This window comes from Alligator sinensis, unplaced genomic scaffold (assembly GCF_000455745.1).
Source record: "Alligator sinensis unplaced genomic scaffold, ASM45574v1 scaffold1242_1, whole genome shotgun sequence".
Taxonomy (NCBI): domain Eukaryota; kingdom Metazoa; phylum Chordata; order Crocodylia; family Alligatoridae; genus Alligator; species Alligator sinensis.
The window spans coordinates 59,357-76,253 of NW_005842833.1; the positions used below are offsets into that span (position 1 = coordinate 59,357).

Consider the following 16,897-nt stretch of genomic DNA (forward strand, 5'->3'; position numbering starts at 1 on the left):
TAGTGCTATTTCTGGGCTGTGAAAGAAAGAAATCCTCTAGGGGGAGTCAGAAAATTGTTTAAAAGATTTTTCCCTTTCAGTCTGATAACATCATAAGATCAAGGGACCGTGAGCCAGTCCACAAAGAAAAATAATATTTAAAGAACTCTCCTTCATTAATGAAGACTCTTTAAGGCAAAATCAGTGGGAAAGGCTAAACCAAATAAGGGATAAACCAAACAGAAACAGAAACAAAGAAGGCAGGGTTCAGCGGGGCAAGCTGAAGACCAATAGGGAATCTGCCTCTCAAGAGGACTTCAAAAGAAAGACATTTTCACCTGTCAAGAGATCTTTGGAAATTAAATCCATGAGAGCCAAGAAAGCTTTAGGGATGAAAGTCTTGCAGCGACACTGCCAACGCGAGGGGAGTCAGACCAAAGTGAGGGTGCGGGAGGTGGAGGGTCAGCCGGGCCAAGGTCAGGACTGTCAGTCTGCAGAAATACAAGATTTGCCATTTTAAAGATGCTTGCATCAGCACTTCCAAGTTCCTGGTTAGGTCACCAGATATATAAATATAGTAAATATTTAATTGGATAGGAGTTTGGCTGCTACAACACTGCTTTTGTCTGCTGAAATTTTTAAACTTATTTTAATTGAAAGGTGAATTTACAACCACTGTAAACTGGTGGAAGGAAGTTAGATTCTTTTATTTTAAAAAAATTAGGAAACCTGAATAACTGATCCAGAAATTACTGATTAAAGTAAAAGTGCATTGCCTTTTACTGGTTTGAGGCCCAGACTCTGCACTTCTGTAGCTGCTTAGGTTTATGAATACAAGTAGTCAATGAAATTGTATCTATGTGTGAAAAACAGATCATTTCTATCCCAAGCAAAATTCTGATCATTCAAAATTTGTTTTCAACTTGAACTAGGATGAAATTTCCATTTTTTTTCCAAAATGAAAATTCTGAAAATTTAAATTCACAACATTAAAACAATCTTATTGATATGCTTCACTTTGTCAATGACAAAAGGTTCCATTTTGATGCTGAGATATCTACATAATGTTTTATAACAACATGATATCGTATGCATGCATCGAAACAGCTGTTTCGACTCGAAATGAAATTTGAAATGGAACGCTGTTCCATCGAACCATCAAAACTCAAGGTGAAACAGAACGGTGCTGTTTCCCACAGCCCTAATGTATATGATGTATATAATAATATGATTGATGTTACATAAATAGGATCATAGGCTCAAAGGAAAGTATGGCTGGAAGGGATCTCATAAGGACATCTAGTCCAGGGCCCTGCTCAAGGCAAGATCCTCCTTGACTAAACCATCTCAGCCAAGGGTCTGTGTGGCAGGGCACTTTTGGTGCCTGCCACTTTAAGGGCTTAGAGCAAGTAGCAGAGCAGCCTGCAGGTGGCTGCACTCCCAATCAGGAGTTACATGGCCAGCAGGAGGCTGCCTGATTGGGAAGAGAGCACAGCTGCTAGGGATAAGAGTGGGCACTGGGCAGCAGAGCCAGCAGTTTGCTGCAAGCAGCCAGAAAGGGAATATCACCCAGCTGGAGCTGCTGCTCACATAACATCCTTGGAGGTAGAGGGCAGGAACTATGGGGATGGAGGAGGTTCCTGGCCCTGGGGCATGACCTGAAACTACACCCTGCTAGGGCGGGATGGTGTGGTAGGGCTACCTGTGGCAGGATGGTCCCTAGGAAATGCCACACCAATTGCCTCCCTAGTGAAAGGCGAGTAAGGGGCACCTTACAGCCTCAGTGCCCACAACCTGGTAAGTAACCCAGCAGTAAGGACAGGCAGGGAGCCAGGCATGTCTAGGGAGAGACCTGAGTCCTGTGGGGTGTAAGATCCCAAGGTCTCAGCCATGGAGGTCCAAAGAGTGGCCCCAGCGAGGGAGTGGAATAGTGGCTCTAGTGATGGGGTGCAGAGTGCACGGAAGGGCTGTGCAGAGTAGGGTCACCAGTGCGGCCTGAAGGACTGTGCACAGGACAGCCCCAAGAGCTTGATGAGAAATTGAAGGCCCTAGTGAGAGAGCATAAGTGGACGCCCTGGTGAGAGGGCAGGAGGCCCAGGCATGTGCCAGGACACCTGTGGCAGAGTTATGATTTTGGATGCCATCTGCAAGCAATGGGACACAGTAAAGGGAAGGTAGGAGCCGTGTATAATGCCCTAGGCATCAGGGCACTTAATGGGCAGCCTCCTATATTTTTGTATCAGTTTTAAAACAGCAAGACGTGGCAGATGAGAGAGGGCGGACTGGCCTAGACAGGTGGGCAGGCCGGCATTGGGACCAGCCTTGAGACTTCCCCGTCACAGTCTGCCCAACCTGCTCTTGAAAACTTCCAAGGATGGAGATTCCACAGCCTCTCTAGGCAGCCTGTTCCAATGCTCGACCACCCTCCGAGTCAGGAAGTTCCTCCTAATCTCCAACTTAAACTTCCCCTGCTGCACCTTGAGACCCTTGCTCCTAGTCCCGTCCCCTCCGACCACACAGATAGGCCAAGCTCCATCCTTTCTGGAGTCATCCTGAAGCCATTTTAAGATGTTTATCAACTCCCCCGACAGTCTTCTGTAGTCCAGACTAAATAACCTTAGTTCTTTCAGCCTTTCCGCATAAGTCTTGCCTCTCAGGCCCTAAATCGTATTTGTTGCTCTGTGCTGGACTCTTTCCAAACTGTTCACATCTTTCTTGAAGTGTGGGGCCAAAAACTGGACACAGTGCTCCAGGTGAGACGTTACCAGTGCCTTGATTTCCCTTGATTTGCAAGTGACGCTCCAGTTAAGACTACCCAGGATGCTGTTGGCTTCTTTTGCAACAAGGCACAGCACACTGTTGGCTCACATTCAGCTTCTGGTCTCCTGTAAGCCCCAGGTCCTTCTCTGCAGTACTGCAGCCTAGCCAGTCTGCATTTGTGCATGAGGGTATTCTGTCCCAAGGACAGGACTTTGCACTTGCCCTTGTTAAATCTCATCTGACTGACTGTGGACCATTTCTCCAGTCTATTCATGTCACATCATGGATCCTAGCCCTGCTCTCTAGAGTATCTGCAACACCACCCAACTCGGTGTTGTCTGCAAATTGTTTAAGCGTGCACTGGATCCCATCAACTATAATATTATAAAAAATATTTTACAATATAAAAGCCAAAGTAAACTGACAAAGGTGAAGCAGAGTACTTCATTTTAATTTGGAATAATCTTGAAGTATTTCCATCACATTTTGTTGAAGTCAACACATTCTAACAAAACATTTCAATTTGAACAAATTAACATTTTCTGATTGACACACTTGCTTTCTTTTCTTTTCTTACCAGTAATAGCATATCTGAGATTAGAGCCTAAAATAAGAAATAAGACAGGTCTTTATTCTGAGAGGTTTTGAGTACCAAAAACTGAAGTCAAAGAAAGAATAAATTTTGGGGGGGGGAAATTCTGGAAGTTTATTGCCTTCCTCTCAAAATTATATTTTTGCTCACTGATGAGTTGAACAAGAAGACTTGAACGTACGTGTCCTTCAGCTGAGTCAAAATGCAGAATTTTTTAGAAAAGGAATGAAAACTACTTTGCAATGAGAATCATTCAGAGATTAAACTGACCATCCAATTTCAACTACCTTTTGCACCTTAATTTCTACCTGGAGTCTTCCAACTTATAGATGGTGGCAGAGTAAAACAAACTCATTATATAGAGCTGCCAACCCAGTAGAAAAAGCTTGACTTTCAGCATACTGTCAGCAAGTCAGCTTTCCTGTCTCCAATGGAATAGTTGTTGGAGGGCTAGCATCATAGAAAAATAGGGTAGGGTAGTGTACCTACTTGTCACCCTGGGTGGCTTTACCTTCTAAACTGTTTCCTCTTCCCCATCCAAAGATGGGTTCTGACATTTTTCTGCTTATATGCTGCTTGCTTCTGGAGAGCAGCAAGACCGCCACACAGAGACGAAACACAGACATCCCAAACTCTTCTGAATTTCTCCATCTTCACCTGCTGGGTGCGCAGCTCCGATGGTGATGGGCACGGCATCAGAACAAGCTCCAACTTACAGATGGTAGCAGATGGATCAGATTCTTCTTCAGGATGCTTTCTTGAAAGGTGATTTAGGGTGATCTATAACTCTGTACCAACTCAGAGCATTTGGACAGCCCTGTTGGACAACGCTGTGCCCGAGTTCCAAGCTCACGCAGTCAAGGAGAGCAGAACCACTCCATGACGATGATGTGAAGGCATTTCAAACAACCACATCTGGCGATGACTGGTCATTATATCACGCCACAGGGGCATTTCACTATAGTGCACACTACCCCCGGGACTTGGACCAAACTCCAGCCAGCTCCCTTTCAAACCTCTTTTTTAAGACACTTCTTTCATGGACTCCTTCACCGTTTGTTCTCCTATCAACACATTCCTGGTCCCGAGCTCTTTTTTCCCATCCCTTTTCTGTTTCCTCTTAACTGGAAGCTCTTCAGGATATGAATGTGCATTACTGTATATCTTATAGTCCCACGCATATCTGTACTGCTGTATAATTAATAAGAGTATAATTAGTGAGGTTTGTCTCCACACAGTTTTTGTACAGATTCAGTTACACGGGTTCAGAAACAGATATAGTGCAACCCCCTAATGTGGAGGTAGTTATACCCATCTAAAGGTGTTTGTATCAATATCATTCCTGAAAGAACTTGGATTTAACACAATCATTTTACAAATGGAGACTTAATATGTACACTAACTGTGAATAAATGAGCATCAAAGATGGCCATAAGATTTTGCACTTGACTTTTGTATTTCCACCGAAAGTGTCAATAACTAATGTGTTAAAAAGTAAGGCTAACTGCACCTTGTCGTGCATCTACAGATGCATCACAAGCAGGTCCAGGAAGGTGATCCTCCCCCTCTATGCAGCGCTGGTCAGGCCGCAGCTGGAGTACTGCGTCCAGTTCTGGGCGCCGCACTTAAGGAGGGATGTGGACAGCACTGAGAGGGTCCGGAGGAGGGCCACTCACATGATCCGGGGACAGCAGGGCAGACCCTACGAGGAGAGGCTACGGGACCTGAACCTGTTCAGCCTTCACAAGAGAAGACTGAGAGGGGATCTAAGAGGGGATTTATAAATTCACCATGCAGGACCAGCGGAAAATAGGTGAGGCTCTGTTCCCCCGGGCACCACCTGGGCTAACAAGGAATAATGGCCACAGATTGATTGAGAGCCGGCTCAGGCTCAGGCTATCAGGAAGCATTACTTTACGGTTAGGGCTGCCAGGCTCTGGAATGGGCTCCCAAGGGAGGTGGTGCTCTCGTCTACCTTGGGGGTCTTCAAGAGGAGGTTGGATAGATATCTGGCTGGGGTATTACGATCCCAGCACTCCTTCCTGCCCAGGGCAGGGAGTCAGACCTGATGATCTGTTCAGGTCCTTTCTGACCCTAGAAACTATGAAACTATGAAAATGAACCATTCTATGGTTTTATTTTTAAACAGAAAACCTAAGATAGATAGTCATAGCAAATAGCTCTGACAAAAGAACACTTAGGCCCTGACCCTGAGGACTTGTTTATACTTGAGTTTGTTGCAGTTTAATTAGTTATTTCACATTAAAGTGTCTTGTGTCTACAAACAAAGTCATCTGGCACTACTAAATCCACCGTGGAAGCAGATTTACTAAGAAGTGGGATGAGTCTACGCATAAAAAAAGCATGAGGAGTTGCATCTCCCTCCCCAAACAAATGTTACATGTTTTCCAAGTACCCCGCTGGTATCCTGCACTGCTTTGCTGGGTGCCTGCGTTGTCCTTTTCCGTTTCACTGTGCGCCTCTACTGCTCTAAGGTCATCCTGACTGGACATCACTTCCCCGTTTAAAGGTTGGCTTGTAGCTAGTTGTGGTCCTCCGTTGTGTGGTTCTTATACCTCTGCGACGCTCCTGATTATTCAGCAGTCGTGTCTCAGGCTTCTGTGGGGGTTATTTGCAGAGCTCCTGGACCTCATTTACTCAGCACGTATAGGCTCATTTGTAACAGAGAGATACACAAGCAGTTATCAGAACAGATGCAGAAAAAAAGAGAACAATTGAAATCCAAGCCAATGCCAAAATACAGGGAAGGAACTCCAGCTGTGCTGTAAGAGTGTTCAAGACAATAATGGGGCCCCTGGGAGACACCACAGGATCTGCAGCTGCTGAGAGGAGTTGGACCATATGTTTGCTAGAGAACCTACAACTCAACCCTTGGATTTTGTGGACACCATTTATAACACCCCCAATGATATCAATTGTGTTGTAGACAAGAAATGGATCCCAAAATCTAGGAGTTCACCCAGCGAACTCCAAGGCAGGACCAGAAGTCCTCCAAGTCACTGCCAGGATTAAATTAAATTAAATCAGGGGCAGACTCAAATCTGAAAATATTTCTTTTAGTAAATATTGCATGATATATCGCAGTGTAGCTGGATTGGGAGATTTAAACAACCTACTGCTGGGAACTGCCACCGTTCTGATCTACCCTTCCAACCCCATGCTCAAAATGGCAGCCATACAGGAACATGCAAAAGCTCTCCATCTCTTCATGCCTTAAAAACTGGCTGCTTTCTGCGTCCTGCCCTGTTCTCCTGTAATGTGGTATTTAGTGCTCTGCCTCCCACCTGATCAGCTACCCCCCTCTGAGCCCTTCTTCTACATAAAATGAAAGCATGACAAGGGTTACAAAAAAAGAGGGAAATGATTTGAAGAAATGACCTTTTTGCTGTAGAAAAGGAAAACTACTAGAATCATTTTCCTGGATCATGGTTTTACAAATGCTCTCAGCTTTGAGCCGACATAGAATCAAAGATAATACATCATAGAAAACAAGGGTTGAAGGGAGCTCAGGAGGTCAGATCCAGTCCAGTCCCCTGCTCCAAGCAGGACCAGCCCCAACTACATCATCACAGACAAGGCTTTGTTGAGCTGGGTCTTAGAAACCTCCAAGGATGGAGACTCCGCCACCTCTCTGGGTAACCCATCCCAGTGCTTTACTACAGTCCTCATGACAGAGTTTTTCCTAATATCCAACCTCAACTTCCCTTGCTGCAGCTTGAGCCCATTGCTCCTTGTCCTGTCGTCTGCCCCCACTGAGACCAGCCCAGCTCCATCCTCTTTGCAGCCCCCCTGCAGGGAGGTGAAGGCTGCTATTCAATCCTCCTCGGTCTTCTCTTTTCCAGATTAAATAAACTCAGTTCCCTCAGCCTGTCCTCAGAAATCCTGTCCCCCAGCCCACAACCATTTTCACTGCCCGCCACTGGAGTCTCTCCAATGTGTCCACATCCTTTCTGTAGTGGGGTGCGCAAGAATCACTGCCCTCGACCTGCTGGCAATGCTCCTACCAATGCAGCCCAGTATACCATTAGCCTTCTTGGCAACAAGGGCACACTGCTGATTCATAGCCATCTGACTGTCCACTGTAACCCCAGGTCCTTTTCTGCAGAGCTGCTGCTTAGCCAGTTGGTCCCAAACATAAGGCATTGCAAAGAGAATTGTCCAAGTCACCCCATGCAAACATTTAAACAAATGTGGGAGATTTACGCCCCCTACTTCCCTCCTCAGACACACATACTTTGGGCTACTGCAGAATTCTACCTATTTTGCTGTGCACCTGAGCCATGAGTATTAAGAAAAGAGAACTAAAGTAAAAGGTAGTTTTGGCCTGAAGAGTGTGTCGCCTTGCAACACTATCTTTACAGTTTGCACTTCCTGTTCTTCACTGAGGCTGTGGACAACACGTTGGCAAACAGTGACATGGTGTAGTTCCTGGACTTGCTCGCTGACTTTTGGAACCGAATCCTCCTTTGGCTTTGGAAGACACAGCTTAAGGACAGCCCACAGGGCTGCAATTACTAACCTGCCTCTGCTGCCTCTCCTGCACCCACATCCCAGCAAAAGCTTCTGTAGGTGTCCAGGTATTTATTAATACCTTAAACCCAATTTGTCACGACAGCCACAACCACACTCTTTATTCACAAGTTAGAAGTTTAAAAAGCCATCTGACCATCTCTAGAGACTGGGAAGAACCTCTGGGCATGGAAGTCTAAAATGAAAAGAGAAAAAAACACTTTGTTGCTGATGTCATAGACACTTCAATCTGGACAATCGCTGGTTGTCCTTTTTCTCTTTTTCTTTCGACTGACATGTTGTGACAATCACAGACAAAGCTGTTAACATGGAGCAACTGCTTAACCAAGCTATGGTAGAGGAACAGATCCATTTAAAGAACTGTCTGCTTCATAGCACAGGATAAAAAAGATGGAAGAGCAAGGGAAAGTTTCCTAAAGCATGGCAAAACAGAGAGACAGAGAGGGTAGGCAACTGCATAGGACCTCAACACGTGCAGCCAAAGGGAATGAGAAAGAGACAAAGGCTCCTGTAGAACATGGTGGGGCCATGGTCATGAACTCCACAGCAACCTATGGGTGCCCTGTAGCCCTCCCTCTGATAGCCATGTCTTCTGGTGAAAACCCTTCACCATTTGTTACCACCATTCCAGACCCCACGCATCAAATGGGATCTCCCTATTCCCAATCCAGAACTGTTCGAAATCCCCCTTAATGACCTGAAGGCTAAAACCAAGCTGATACTTAAGTAAATCTGCAGATGACACCAAGCTGGGTGGGATAGCAGATGCTTTAGAGGAATGAATTAGGATTAAAAATGCTGGTTATTTGGGGGAAAAATGGCCTGAAATGAATGAGATGAAATTCAGTGAGGACAAGTGTAAAATTATTGCACTTAAAGACAGAACAACCAAATGCACAAATACCGAATGGGCTAAGCTGCAGAACTGCAGACAGAGGCTCAGGGGTTATAGCAGACAGTAAGATGAATGAGTCAGGAGCCTAAGAATGCAGCAAAAACCCAACAGCCTGCTGGCTTGTTTTAAGAGGAGCATTCACCAGGGGCAAGTCACACCTGACCAACCTGACTGCCTTCTATGATGAGATGACTGGCTCTGTGGCTGCGGGGAGACAGGTGGATGTGATATACCTTGATTTTAGCAAGGCCTTTGAAGTCTCCTACAACATTCTTGCAATCAAGATAAGGAAGAACAGGTTGGATGAATATACTGTTAAGTAGATAGAAAACTAGCTGGATCATCAGAATCAACGGGTAGTAATTAATGGCTCAGCGTCTAGTTAGCAGCTGGTATCAAGTGGCATGCCCTAGGGGTTGGTCCTGGAACTGGTTTTGTTCAATATCTTCATCAACAACCTGGAAGAGGGGAGGGAGTGCACCCTCAGCAAGTGTGCAGGTGACACCAAGCTGTGGGGAGTAGAAGATACACTGGAGGGTAGTGCTAGGATTCAAGAGACCTGGGCAAATTGGAAGATTGAACCAAAAGAAATTTCATGCAGTTCAACAAGGACAAGTGCAAAATCCTGCACTGAAGATGGAACAATCCCATGCACCGGTGCAGGCTGGGGGTGACGGGCTGGGCAGCAGCTCTGCAGACAAAGACCTGGAGGTGACAGTGGACAATAAGCTGGACAGGAGCCAGCAGTGTGCCCTGGTTTCCAAGAAGGTGACTGGCATCCTGGGCTGCATTGGTAGGAGCGTTCCCAGCAGGTCGAGGGCAGTGATTCTTCCCCGCTATTTAGCACCGGGGAGGCCACATCTGGAGTCCTGTGTCCAGTTTTGCGTGCCTCACTATAGAACAGATGTGGACACATTGGAGAGAGTCCAGCGGAGGGCAATGAAAATGGTTGTGGGCTGGGGGACAGGACTGGTGAGGAGAGGGGGAGGGAACTGGGTTTATTTAGTTTGGAAATGAGAAGACTGAGGGGGATTGAATAGCAGCCGTCACCTCCCTGCAGGGGGGCTGCAAAGAGGATGGAGCGGGGCTGGTCTCAGTGGGGGCAGATACAGGACAAGGAGCAATGGGCTCAAGCTGCAACAAGGGAGGTTGAAGTTGGATATTAGGAAAAACTCTCTCACTAGGAGGGTGGTGAAGCACTGGGACAGGTTACCCAGAGAGGCGGGGGAGTCTCCATCCTCGGAGGTTTCTAAGATGCAGGTAGACAAAGCCTTGGCTGGGATGATGTAGTTGGGGCTGGTCCTGCTCTGAGCAGGGGGTTGGACAAGATGTGACCTCCTGAGGTCCCTTCCAGCCCTTGTCATCTATGATTCTATGATTTCGTGCAAATCAGAAGCAATGCTTCCACTCTATTCAGCACCGATGAGGCCTGACATGGAGAACTATGAGCACCCCACTTTAAGAAAGATGTGGACAAGCTGGGAAAAGCTCAGAGATCAACAAAAATGATTACAGGTCTCAGAACCTTGAGGTACAAGAACTGGCATTATTTAGTCTGGTAAAGACAAGACTGATGAGGGATTCAATAAGTTTTCAAAGACAGAAAAACGAAAGTTGTTATGAAAAGGATGATGAACAACCACCCTCTTCTCCACAGGGGACAAGAGAAGTAATGGACTTCTTGTTGGAACAAGGGAAATTTAGGCTGCATATAGAAAGGCCTTTCCAGTTATGAAGGTGATTAATTATTGGAACTGATTACTTAGAGAACCTGTATAATTTCCATCAATGGAAGTTAAGTGAAGAACAGGCAAACATTTGGCTGGAATAGTTTAGAAAGGATGATCCTGCCTTGAGGAGGGGGGTGGACTAAAAGACCTCCTGAGGTCCCTTCCAAAGACCTCCTGAGGTCCCTTATTGGGCACCTATACACGTGCAGTGATGCTGTTTGACATGCTGTCATTACAGCACATGGGAGCAGACTCGAGTAATCAAGTCTGCTGGGGTGTGGTAACTATCACAGACTCCAGCATCACGTGTATCAGCATCCCCGTGCTGAAAAATGGCAGCACAGAATCATAGACATGCAGGGCTGGATGGACCTCGTAAGATCGTTGAGTCCAACCCCCTGCTCCGGGCAGGAGTACTGCGGAGATCAATGGTCCCAGCAGGGTGTGTGTCCAGTCTACTCTTGAAGATGTCCAAGGTTGGGGACTGCACCCCCTCCTTGGGAAGTCTAGTCCAGATTCGGGTCACCTGTACCGTAAAGACATTCTTCCTTACATCCAATCTGAAACCATCCTCTAACAGTTTATAGCCATTGCTCCTTGGCCTCCCCTGGTGCACCCTAGTGAACAGTTTTTCTCCCAGCTCCCAATATTCACCCCTTACACATTTATAGACGGCCACAAAGTCCCCCTCTGTCTTCTCTTCCCCAGGCTGAACAGTCCCAGATCCCTTAGCCTTTCTTCATGAGGTTTGTCCTCCAGGCCCTTAATCATTCGTGTGGCCTTTCTCTGGACCCTTTCAAGATCCTCCATGTCGTCCTTGACGTGTGGCGCCCAGAACTGGACACAGTACTGCAGCTGGGCTCTCACCAGTGCCGAGTCGAGAGGAAGTATCACTTCCTTACCCTGCTTGAGACACACTGGCTAATGCATCCCAGGATGCTGTTAGCTCTGTTGACTACAGCGTCGCACTGGCAGCTCGTGTTCATCCTGTGATCAGCCATGACCCGTGTGCGGGCTGGGAGCGATCCGGGCCCTTTTTGTGCTCTGCGCGGGCTGTGGCCAGCAGCCCGGGCATGCGGGGTCGGAGAGAACGGGCGACACGCTAGAATTAGGCACGGACGCTTAATAGTTGATTTAAAGATTGTTTACTTGCACCGAAGATGGTCGCGGTGTAGGCTGGAAAACTTGCTTGAGTTGCAGTTACAGATAGAAAAGACGAGAGGTGGACTAGAGTTCCTTCCCGTGAACACTCTTCTAGCCCGTCCGGTTGGAGGCTCTAAACCACGAGCCTGTCGCGCCAACCGAAGAAAGTAGTCGAGACAAAGAGCTCTGAATAGACTCACACGAAGTTTGCTAGGCTCCGTGGATCCTTTTGTGCACAGGGAAGAGGGATACGTCAAGGATTGCGCTCGGTGACGGGGAGAGGCTAGAGGCTGATCAGACCTCTGTTGCCTTCTTTAAATGCGCTGGGTTCGATTTCTCTCCCACGGAGTTGTAGAAGCTCCGTGGGTCCGTTTAAACTCTGCAGCGCTTAGAGACCTTCACACAGCGTGAAGTCTCCTCCTCCTGGTGTTCGTGGAGTCCTCCAACTTGGGCGGAAACCACTCAAACCTTTTATACGGCTAGCAAGCCAATCGCTAGCCACCACGTATGAATAATTTAGAACTGGCCAATGGTGGGGCACAAATTAGAATACGAATGGCGGAACTCTTTGCAATGAGCATTTCTCAGATGCAAAAGAAATGCACATTGCAAAGAAAGCTACAAATTGGCGGGAATTCTTTTACACCGGGGTTTTCTTCTGCAGCAGCAAACTCCACCGTGCAAAGAAGCTGCAATTTAGCGGGAACATAATTCAGTGGTGCCAAAGCACACACAAAACAAAAATCAAATATTGAACTGCATCTGGTTCTGCTCTGCCCACCTTTCCAGTGTGTCCAGGTCCGCTTGGATCCTATCCTCTAGCGTGACCGCTTTTCCCCGTAACTTAGTAACATCTGCAAACTTGGCCAGCGTGGTTATCACATCCTCATCTAAATCATTGATAAAGATGTTGAACAGCACGGGGCCAAGAACTGAACCCCACGGGACACCACTGGCCACCTCCCACCAAGACGATACAGACCCATCCACTAACACTCTCTGGGTTCAACCCCTTAGCCAGTTCCCAACCCACCTGACCGTGGACTCTGCCAGCCCACAACCCCCCCGTTCTTTTATAAAAGCATCATGGGAGACCATATCAAATCGTTTTTATGACATCAACTGCATCTCTCACATCTAAGCAGTTTGTTACTTGATCGTAGAAGGAGACGAGGTTGGTCAGACAGGACCTGCCTGCAACAAAACCATGCTGGCTATCCTTCAGCATCATGCCTTCTGCCAGACTCTCACAAATGGACATCTTAATACTTTTTTCCAAAATGTTACCCAGTATCAAGGTCAAACTGACTGGCCTATAGTTTCCCGGATCCTCCCCTTCTTAAGATTGGCACCACATTGGCCCTTTTCCAGTCTTCTGGGACCTCTCCTGAGCACCACAAGTCTTCAAATACCTTCGCCAACAGTCCTGCAATGACTCCAGCCAATTCCCTCTGCACTCTCGAGTATAGTCCATCTGGTCCTGCCAACTTGAAGATATTTGGCCACTCTAAGTGCTTGCTCACCAGTTCAACACTGACCATTGGTTGGTAATCGCCCCCCATGCATCTGTCCAGTATCCGACCAGGCGGGCGACCACCGTTCGTATGCAGGAACACCGACGCAAAGTATTCATGAACAAGTTCAGCTTTCTCCTGACTGTCTGCTATCAGCTCTCCCGTCCCACTCTGCAAGGGCCCCACATTTCCTGCTCCCTGTATACCTAACGAAGGACTTCTTATTGTCTTGATTTCAATCACCAACCTGATCTCGGTCGCTGCCCTTGCCTTCCTTATCATCTCCCTACAAATACAGGCTATACTTGTGTATTCCTCCTTGGTGACTACCCTTATTTCCACCATCTGTAAGCCTCCTTTTTCTTTTTTTAAGCGCTCCTTGATGCCTCGGGTAAGCCAAAAGGGCTTCCCGGCCCCTTTACCACCTTTCCTGCATGCAAGAATGGACCTTTTCCGTGCTCTGAGGATCGACCACCCTTCCTGAACTCCCCTCCCCTCCAGTCCCTCTTCCCATAGGGTTTCTCCCACTATTTTCCTAAGTGCATTGAAGTCATCCTTCCGAAGTCAAGCACCTCTGCCCTACTGGCTGACATCCCTGCCCTACAACGGATAGTGAATTCTATCACCTCGTTCAACGAGCTTTAGTAAAAGCACCCCTGCCGCCATCTGTCAGCGCAGGGACGCGGATACACATGCTGCTCTGGGCGCTTTAATTAGAGCTGCTCTAATTAAAGCGCCTTTCCCACTCCCAGAGCACACATATAAATGCCCTTTTCCGACCTACTTACCTATGGTTCTAAGATAGGCAACCTTTTTCCCCCTCAACGTAAGCACAGTTCTGCCCTGGACAGCACAAACGTGTTTGCATGCAACGATGTGTTTGTTGCTGGGTTTTGACTTTGTACAGCCTTCTGTACATTCAAGAGCTATTTTTATTGCTCACAACATTCAATTGGATGCATTAATTATTTCTTCAAAACAACTGAAAACGTGTTGACATTCACGGACTTGAATCTCTCGCAGTTCCGTAAAATCTCAGCCCCCACTGTCATCAAATCCTCACATGCACAGTAGCAAAATCCATGCGTAGTAAACTCCCATCATGCCTTCTTCTAAAAATCTATTTGCCACTTGTCAGTTGTTCCTGTACTCGCTCTTACCCAGTGGCAAATAAATGCTAAGCTGCAGTAGCTAAGCCATCGGTGCCCTCACCTGCAGATTGCTGTATGCAAAACCTGCAACAGGCGTCAGGTGTAGACGTGTCCTGAGAGCTACCGAGTGGCACTGTAGGTGTTTAGTATCTCTCAGGATGAAGCTCTTACCCAGGACACCTTTTGACGGCACAATGGCCTTTAAGAACAGATAAGCAATATAAAGCTAAATTGAGAATAAGCATCCTGACTTGGAGTTATTTAAAGAATAGTTTCTCAACTGTACGTAGAAGAGTTAAAAAACGCAGCTATACAAACTATTAAAGATGACCTACATAAAAAATACTTTGTACGCTTTTAGCCAGTTATAAAAATGGGATAACAAGTTGGGCTGTTTTGTTTAAAGATAACTTTTCCTGTTTGTTTTTGACACCTTACATTACAGGTCTTGTCTGCTCTGGCTAACAGGAGAGTTTATGGCTTCAGAGATACCATGCAAGGAGGCCATGTTTAAGGAGGGGAGTGATTTTTATTCAGAGGATTTACAACCCTGTGGTTTCTGTTTGTACCTGTTAAGTCAAATACTTAGGAAGAAAAGCTCTCTTTGTAAGAGACATCAGAATTATTGCCCCCTCAATTAAGGGCTAAAAAAAAGCCTTTCAGTCCTCATTTCTCAGTAACACAAGGAGCTTTTTAATAGAAATATGAAAGTCAAGCTTGACATTTCTGATATTTCCAGGGAATAAAATAAGATGATGTACTTTTAAGCTCACCTTTCAAGCCCCCCTTTATACTTCATAAAGAAGATAAAAATATTGCAAACCCATTTTTCCCCCTTTCAGGTCAAAACCGAAACAGCAGCTTTTCAAACAATATCCAGAGAAACGAGAAATGAAAAAGAAATGAAATAATTGAAGGGAAATGAAACAAAGTCTCTAGGAAAAAAGGAGATTTTAAAAGGAGCTGAAAAATATACAGCAGTTTGGCCATTTTCTTGTCCATTGGTTGGACTCCTGTTTCCCAATCAGGTCTATTCATCTCACGCATTTTATTAAACGCTATCATACCTCTTTCCTAGATGCTGCCCCAGAATCACCTTCAGAGCCTACTACGTCATCAAAAGATGGTGTCTTCAAACCACGTTTGTCCTGCGTGTATTATAGCCTAGGGAGGAAAATCAGACGCTCAACGCCAGTGCTACATTTCCCCGATTCTCCACCCCCTCGTGAGCTGATTTGGTAGGATACTGAGCGACGGTACACCGTACCGGCCTAATGAAATGCAGGAGAAGAGCATTTATTATCAGACTACTCGTTGGCAAACAATACCCGAGGGAGTTTCATGCTACCCAGTGCCTTGGGACCCAATAAATGCTTTTAGGAGTTATTGCACCCACCTGATTCGCGCTTGCTGCCCCTTCTGCAAGCAAGAGGCCATAAGCTCAGTCTGAGGATATCCAAATGCAGAACAATGCCACTCCAGTTGTTCTCTTAAAATTCTGGAAAGACATGGATTTGGAACATACGGTGCCAGTGACCGCCCTGACAGGCTGTGGGGAGTACGGGGCCGCTCTTTCGATAGTCCGAATGGGCACTTCGTACTTGGTTTTGTTCCTTGTTTGCCAACAGGCATTCGTGGAACGCTGAGCTACGTAATTGCCAAGGCCAAACAATGCTACCTTCACATTTTCTAGCAGTAAAAGATTTGAAAATAAGCAAAGTTATTAGGTTCAATGAGGAACAACTCACCTGATGAATACTGGTATGATTTACCAGAGTGAAGGAATCTGAGTACAAAACCCTCTGAATATGCCAAAGGCTTTTGGTTTGATTGTTTATTATTATTATTATTATTATTATTATTATTTAAAAATAGCTGAAACCCTTCTCTCCCACTCAGATCTGCAGTCAAAAAACCCAAACAAACAAGACAAAAGCATCCCTCCCAGGCTGAGGCCATGCATACCAAGGAGTATTTGATTATTCTTCTTTTCCCTGAAGTGTATAACACTGTATTGATAGCTAGATGCTCCACGTAGCCCAGGAGCACGTTGTGAAGCTCCCCTGAGTCTGAGCTTCAAGCTCCTTCACCTCCCACTTATCAACATCAAAGATACAGACTTGTGAGTTCTTGACTCCAGGGTCTGTCCTGATAAAAGCCTCTTAATCCTAACAATACCTAGGTAATGATTTCAATTTTTACATGCTCTTTCTACCCACCCTGGACAGCAAGTTTACGGTACCTTGCTAATAGAAACGGTATTCTGTGAACAGACACATTCATCTACATAAAGAAAAGGTGATTTTTTGCCATTGCCTTCTTGAAATATCTGATTCTATGTATTAGGCACTGATTTCTTTTCACTGATGAGTTACAGCTGCACTGACAGCCAAGTCACACATGCTTATCTTGAAAGAAAGTCAAGGAAATAAGAGGGGAAGGAAAAATGCCCTATGCCTTTGTGGCTGTTATTTGAAAGTTCTGCGCCGCTTAGACACAAATTTAATTTTCATCTGGCTGCCTTGGCAGGAAGATCAGACATCTACTTGTTGTTAACAAAAACCAAGGAATACATTACCTGC

At 46.1% G+C, this 16,897-nt stretch overlaps 1 long non-coding RNA gene across 1 annotated transcript in view; it reads right to left on the reverse strand.

The window, feature by feature from the left end:
* Window positions 1-3,167: 3,167 nt before the first annotated feature.
* The window catches only part of LOC102378493, a 32,866-nt gene continuing 19,136 nt past the window's right edge, over window positions 3,168-16,897 (reverse strand). The window contains exons 4-7 of the long non-coding RNA XR_003091760.1: window positions 15,712-15,813; window positions 15,383-15,479; window positions 5,748-6,003; window positions 3,168-4,522 (exon numbers count right to left, since the gene is read on the reverse strand). This is a non-coding gene — a long non-coding RNA (uncharacterized LOC102378493). The remainder of the gene's footprint in view (window positions 4,523-5,747; window positions 6,004-15,382; window positions 15,480-15,711; window positions 15,814-16,897) is intronic.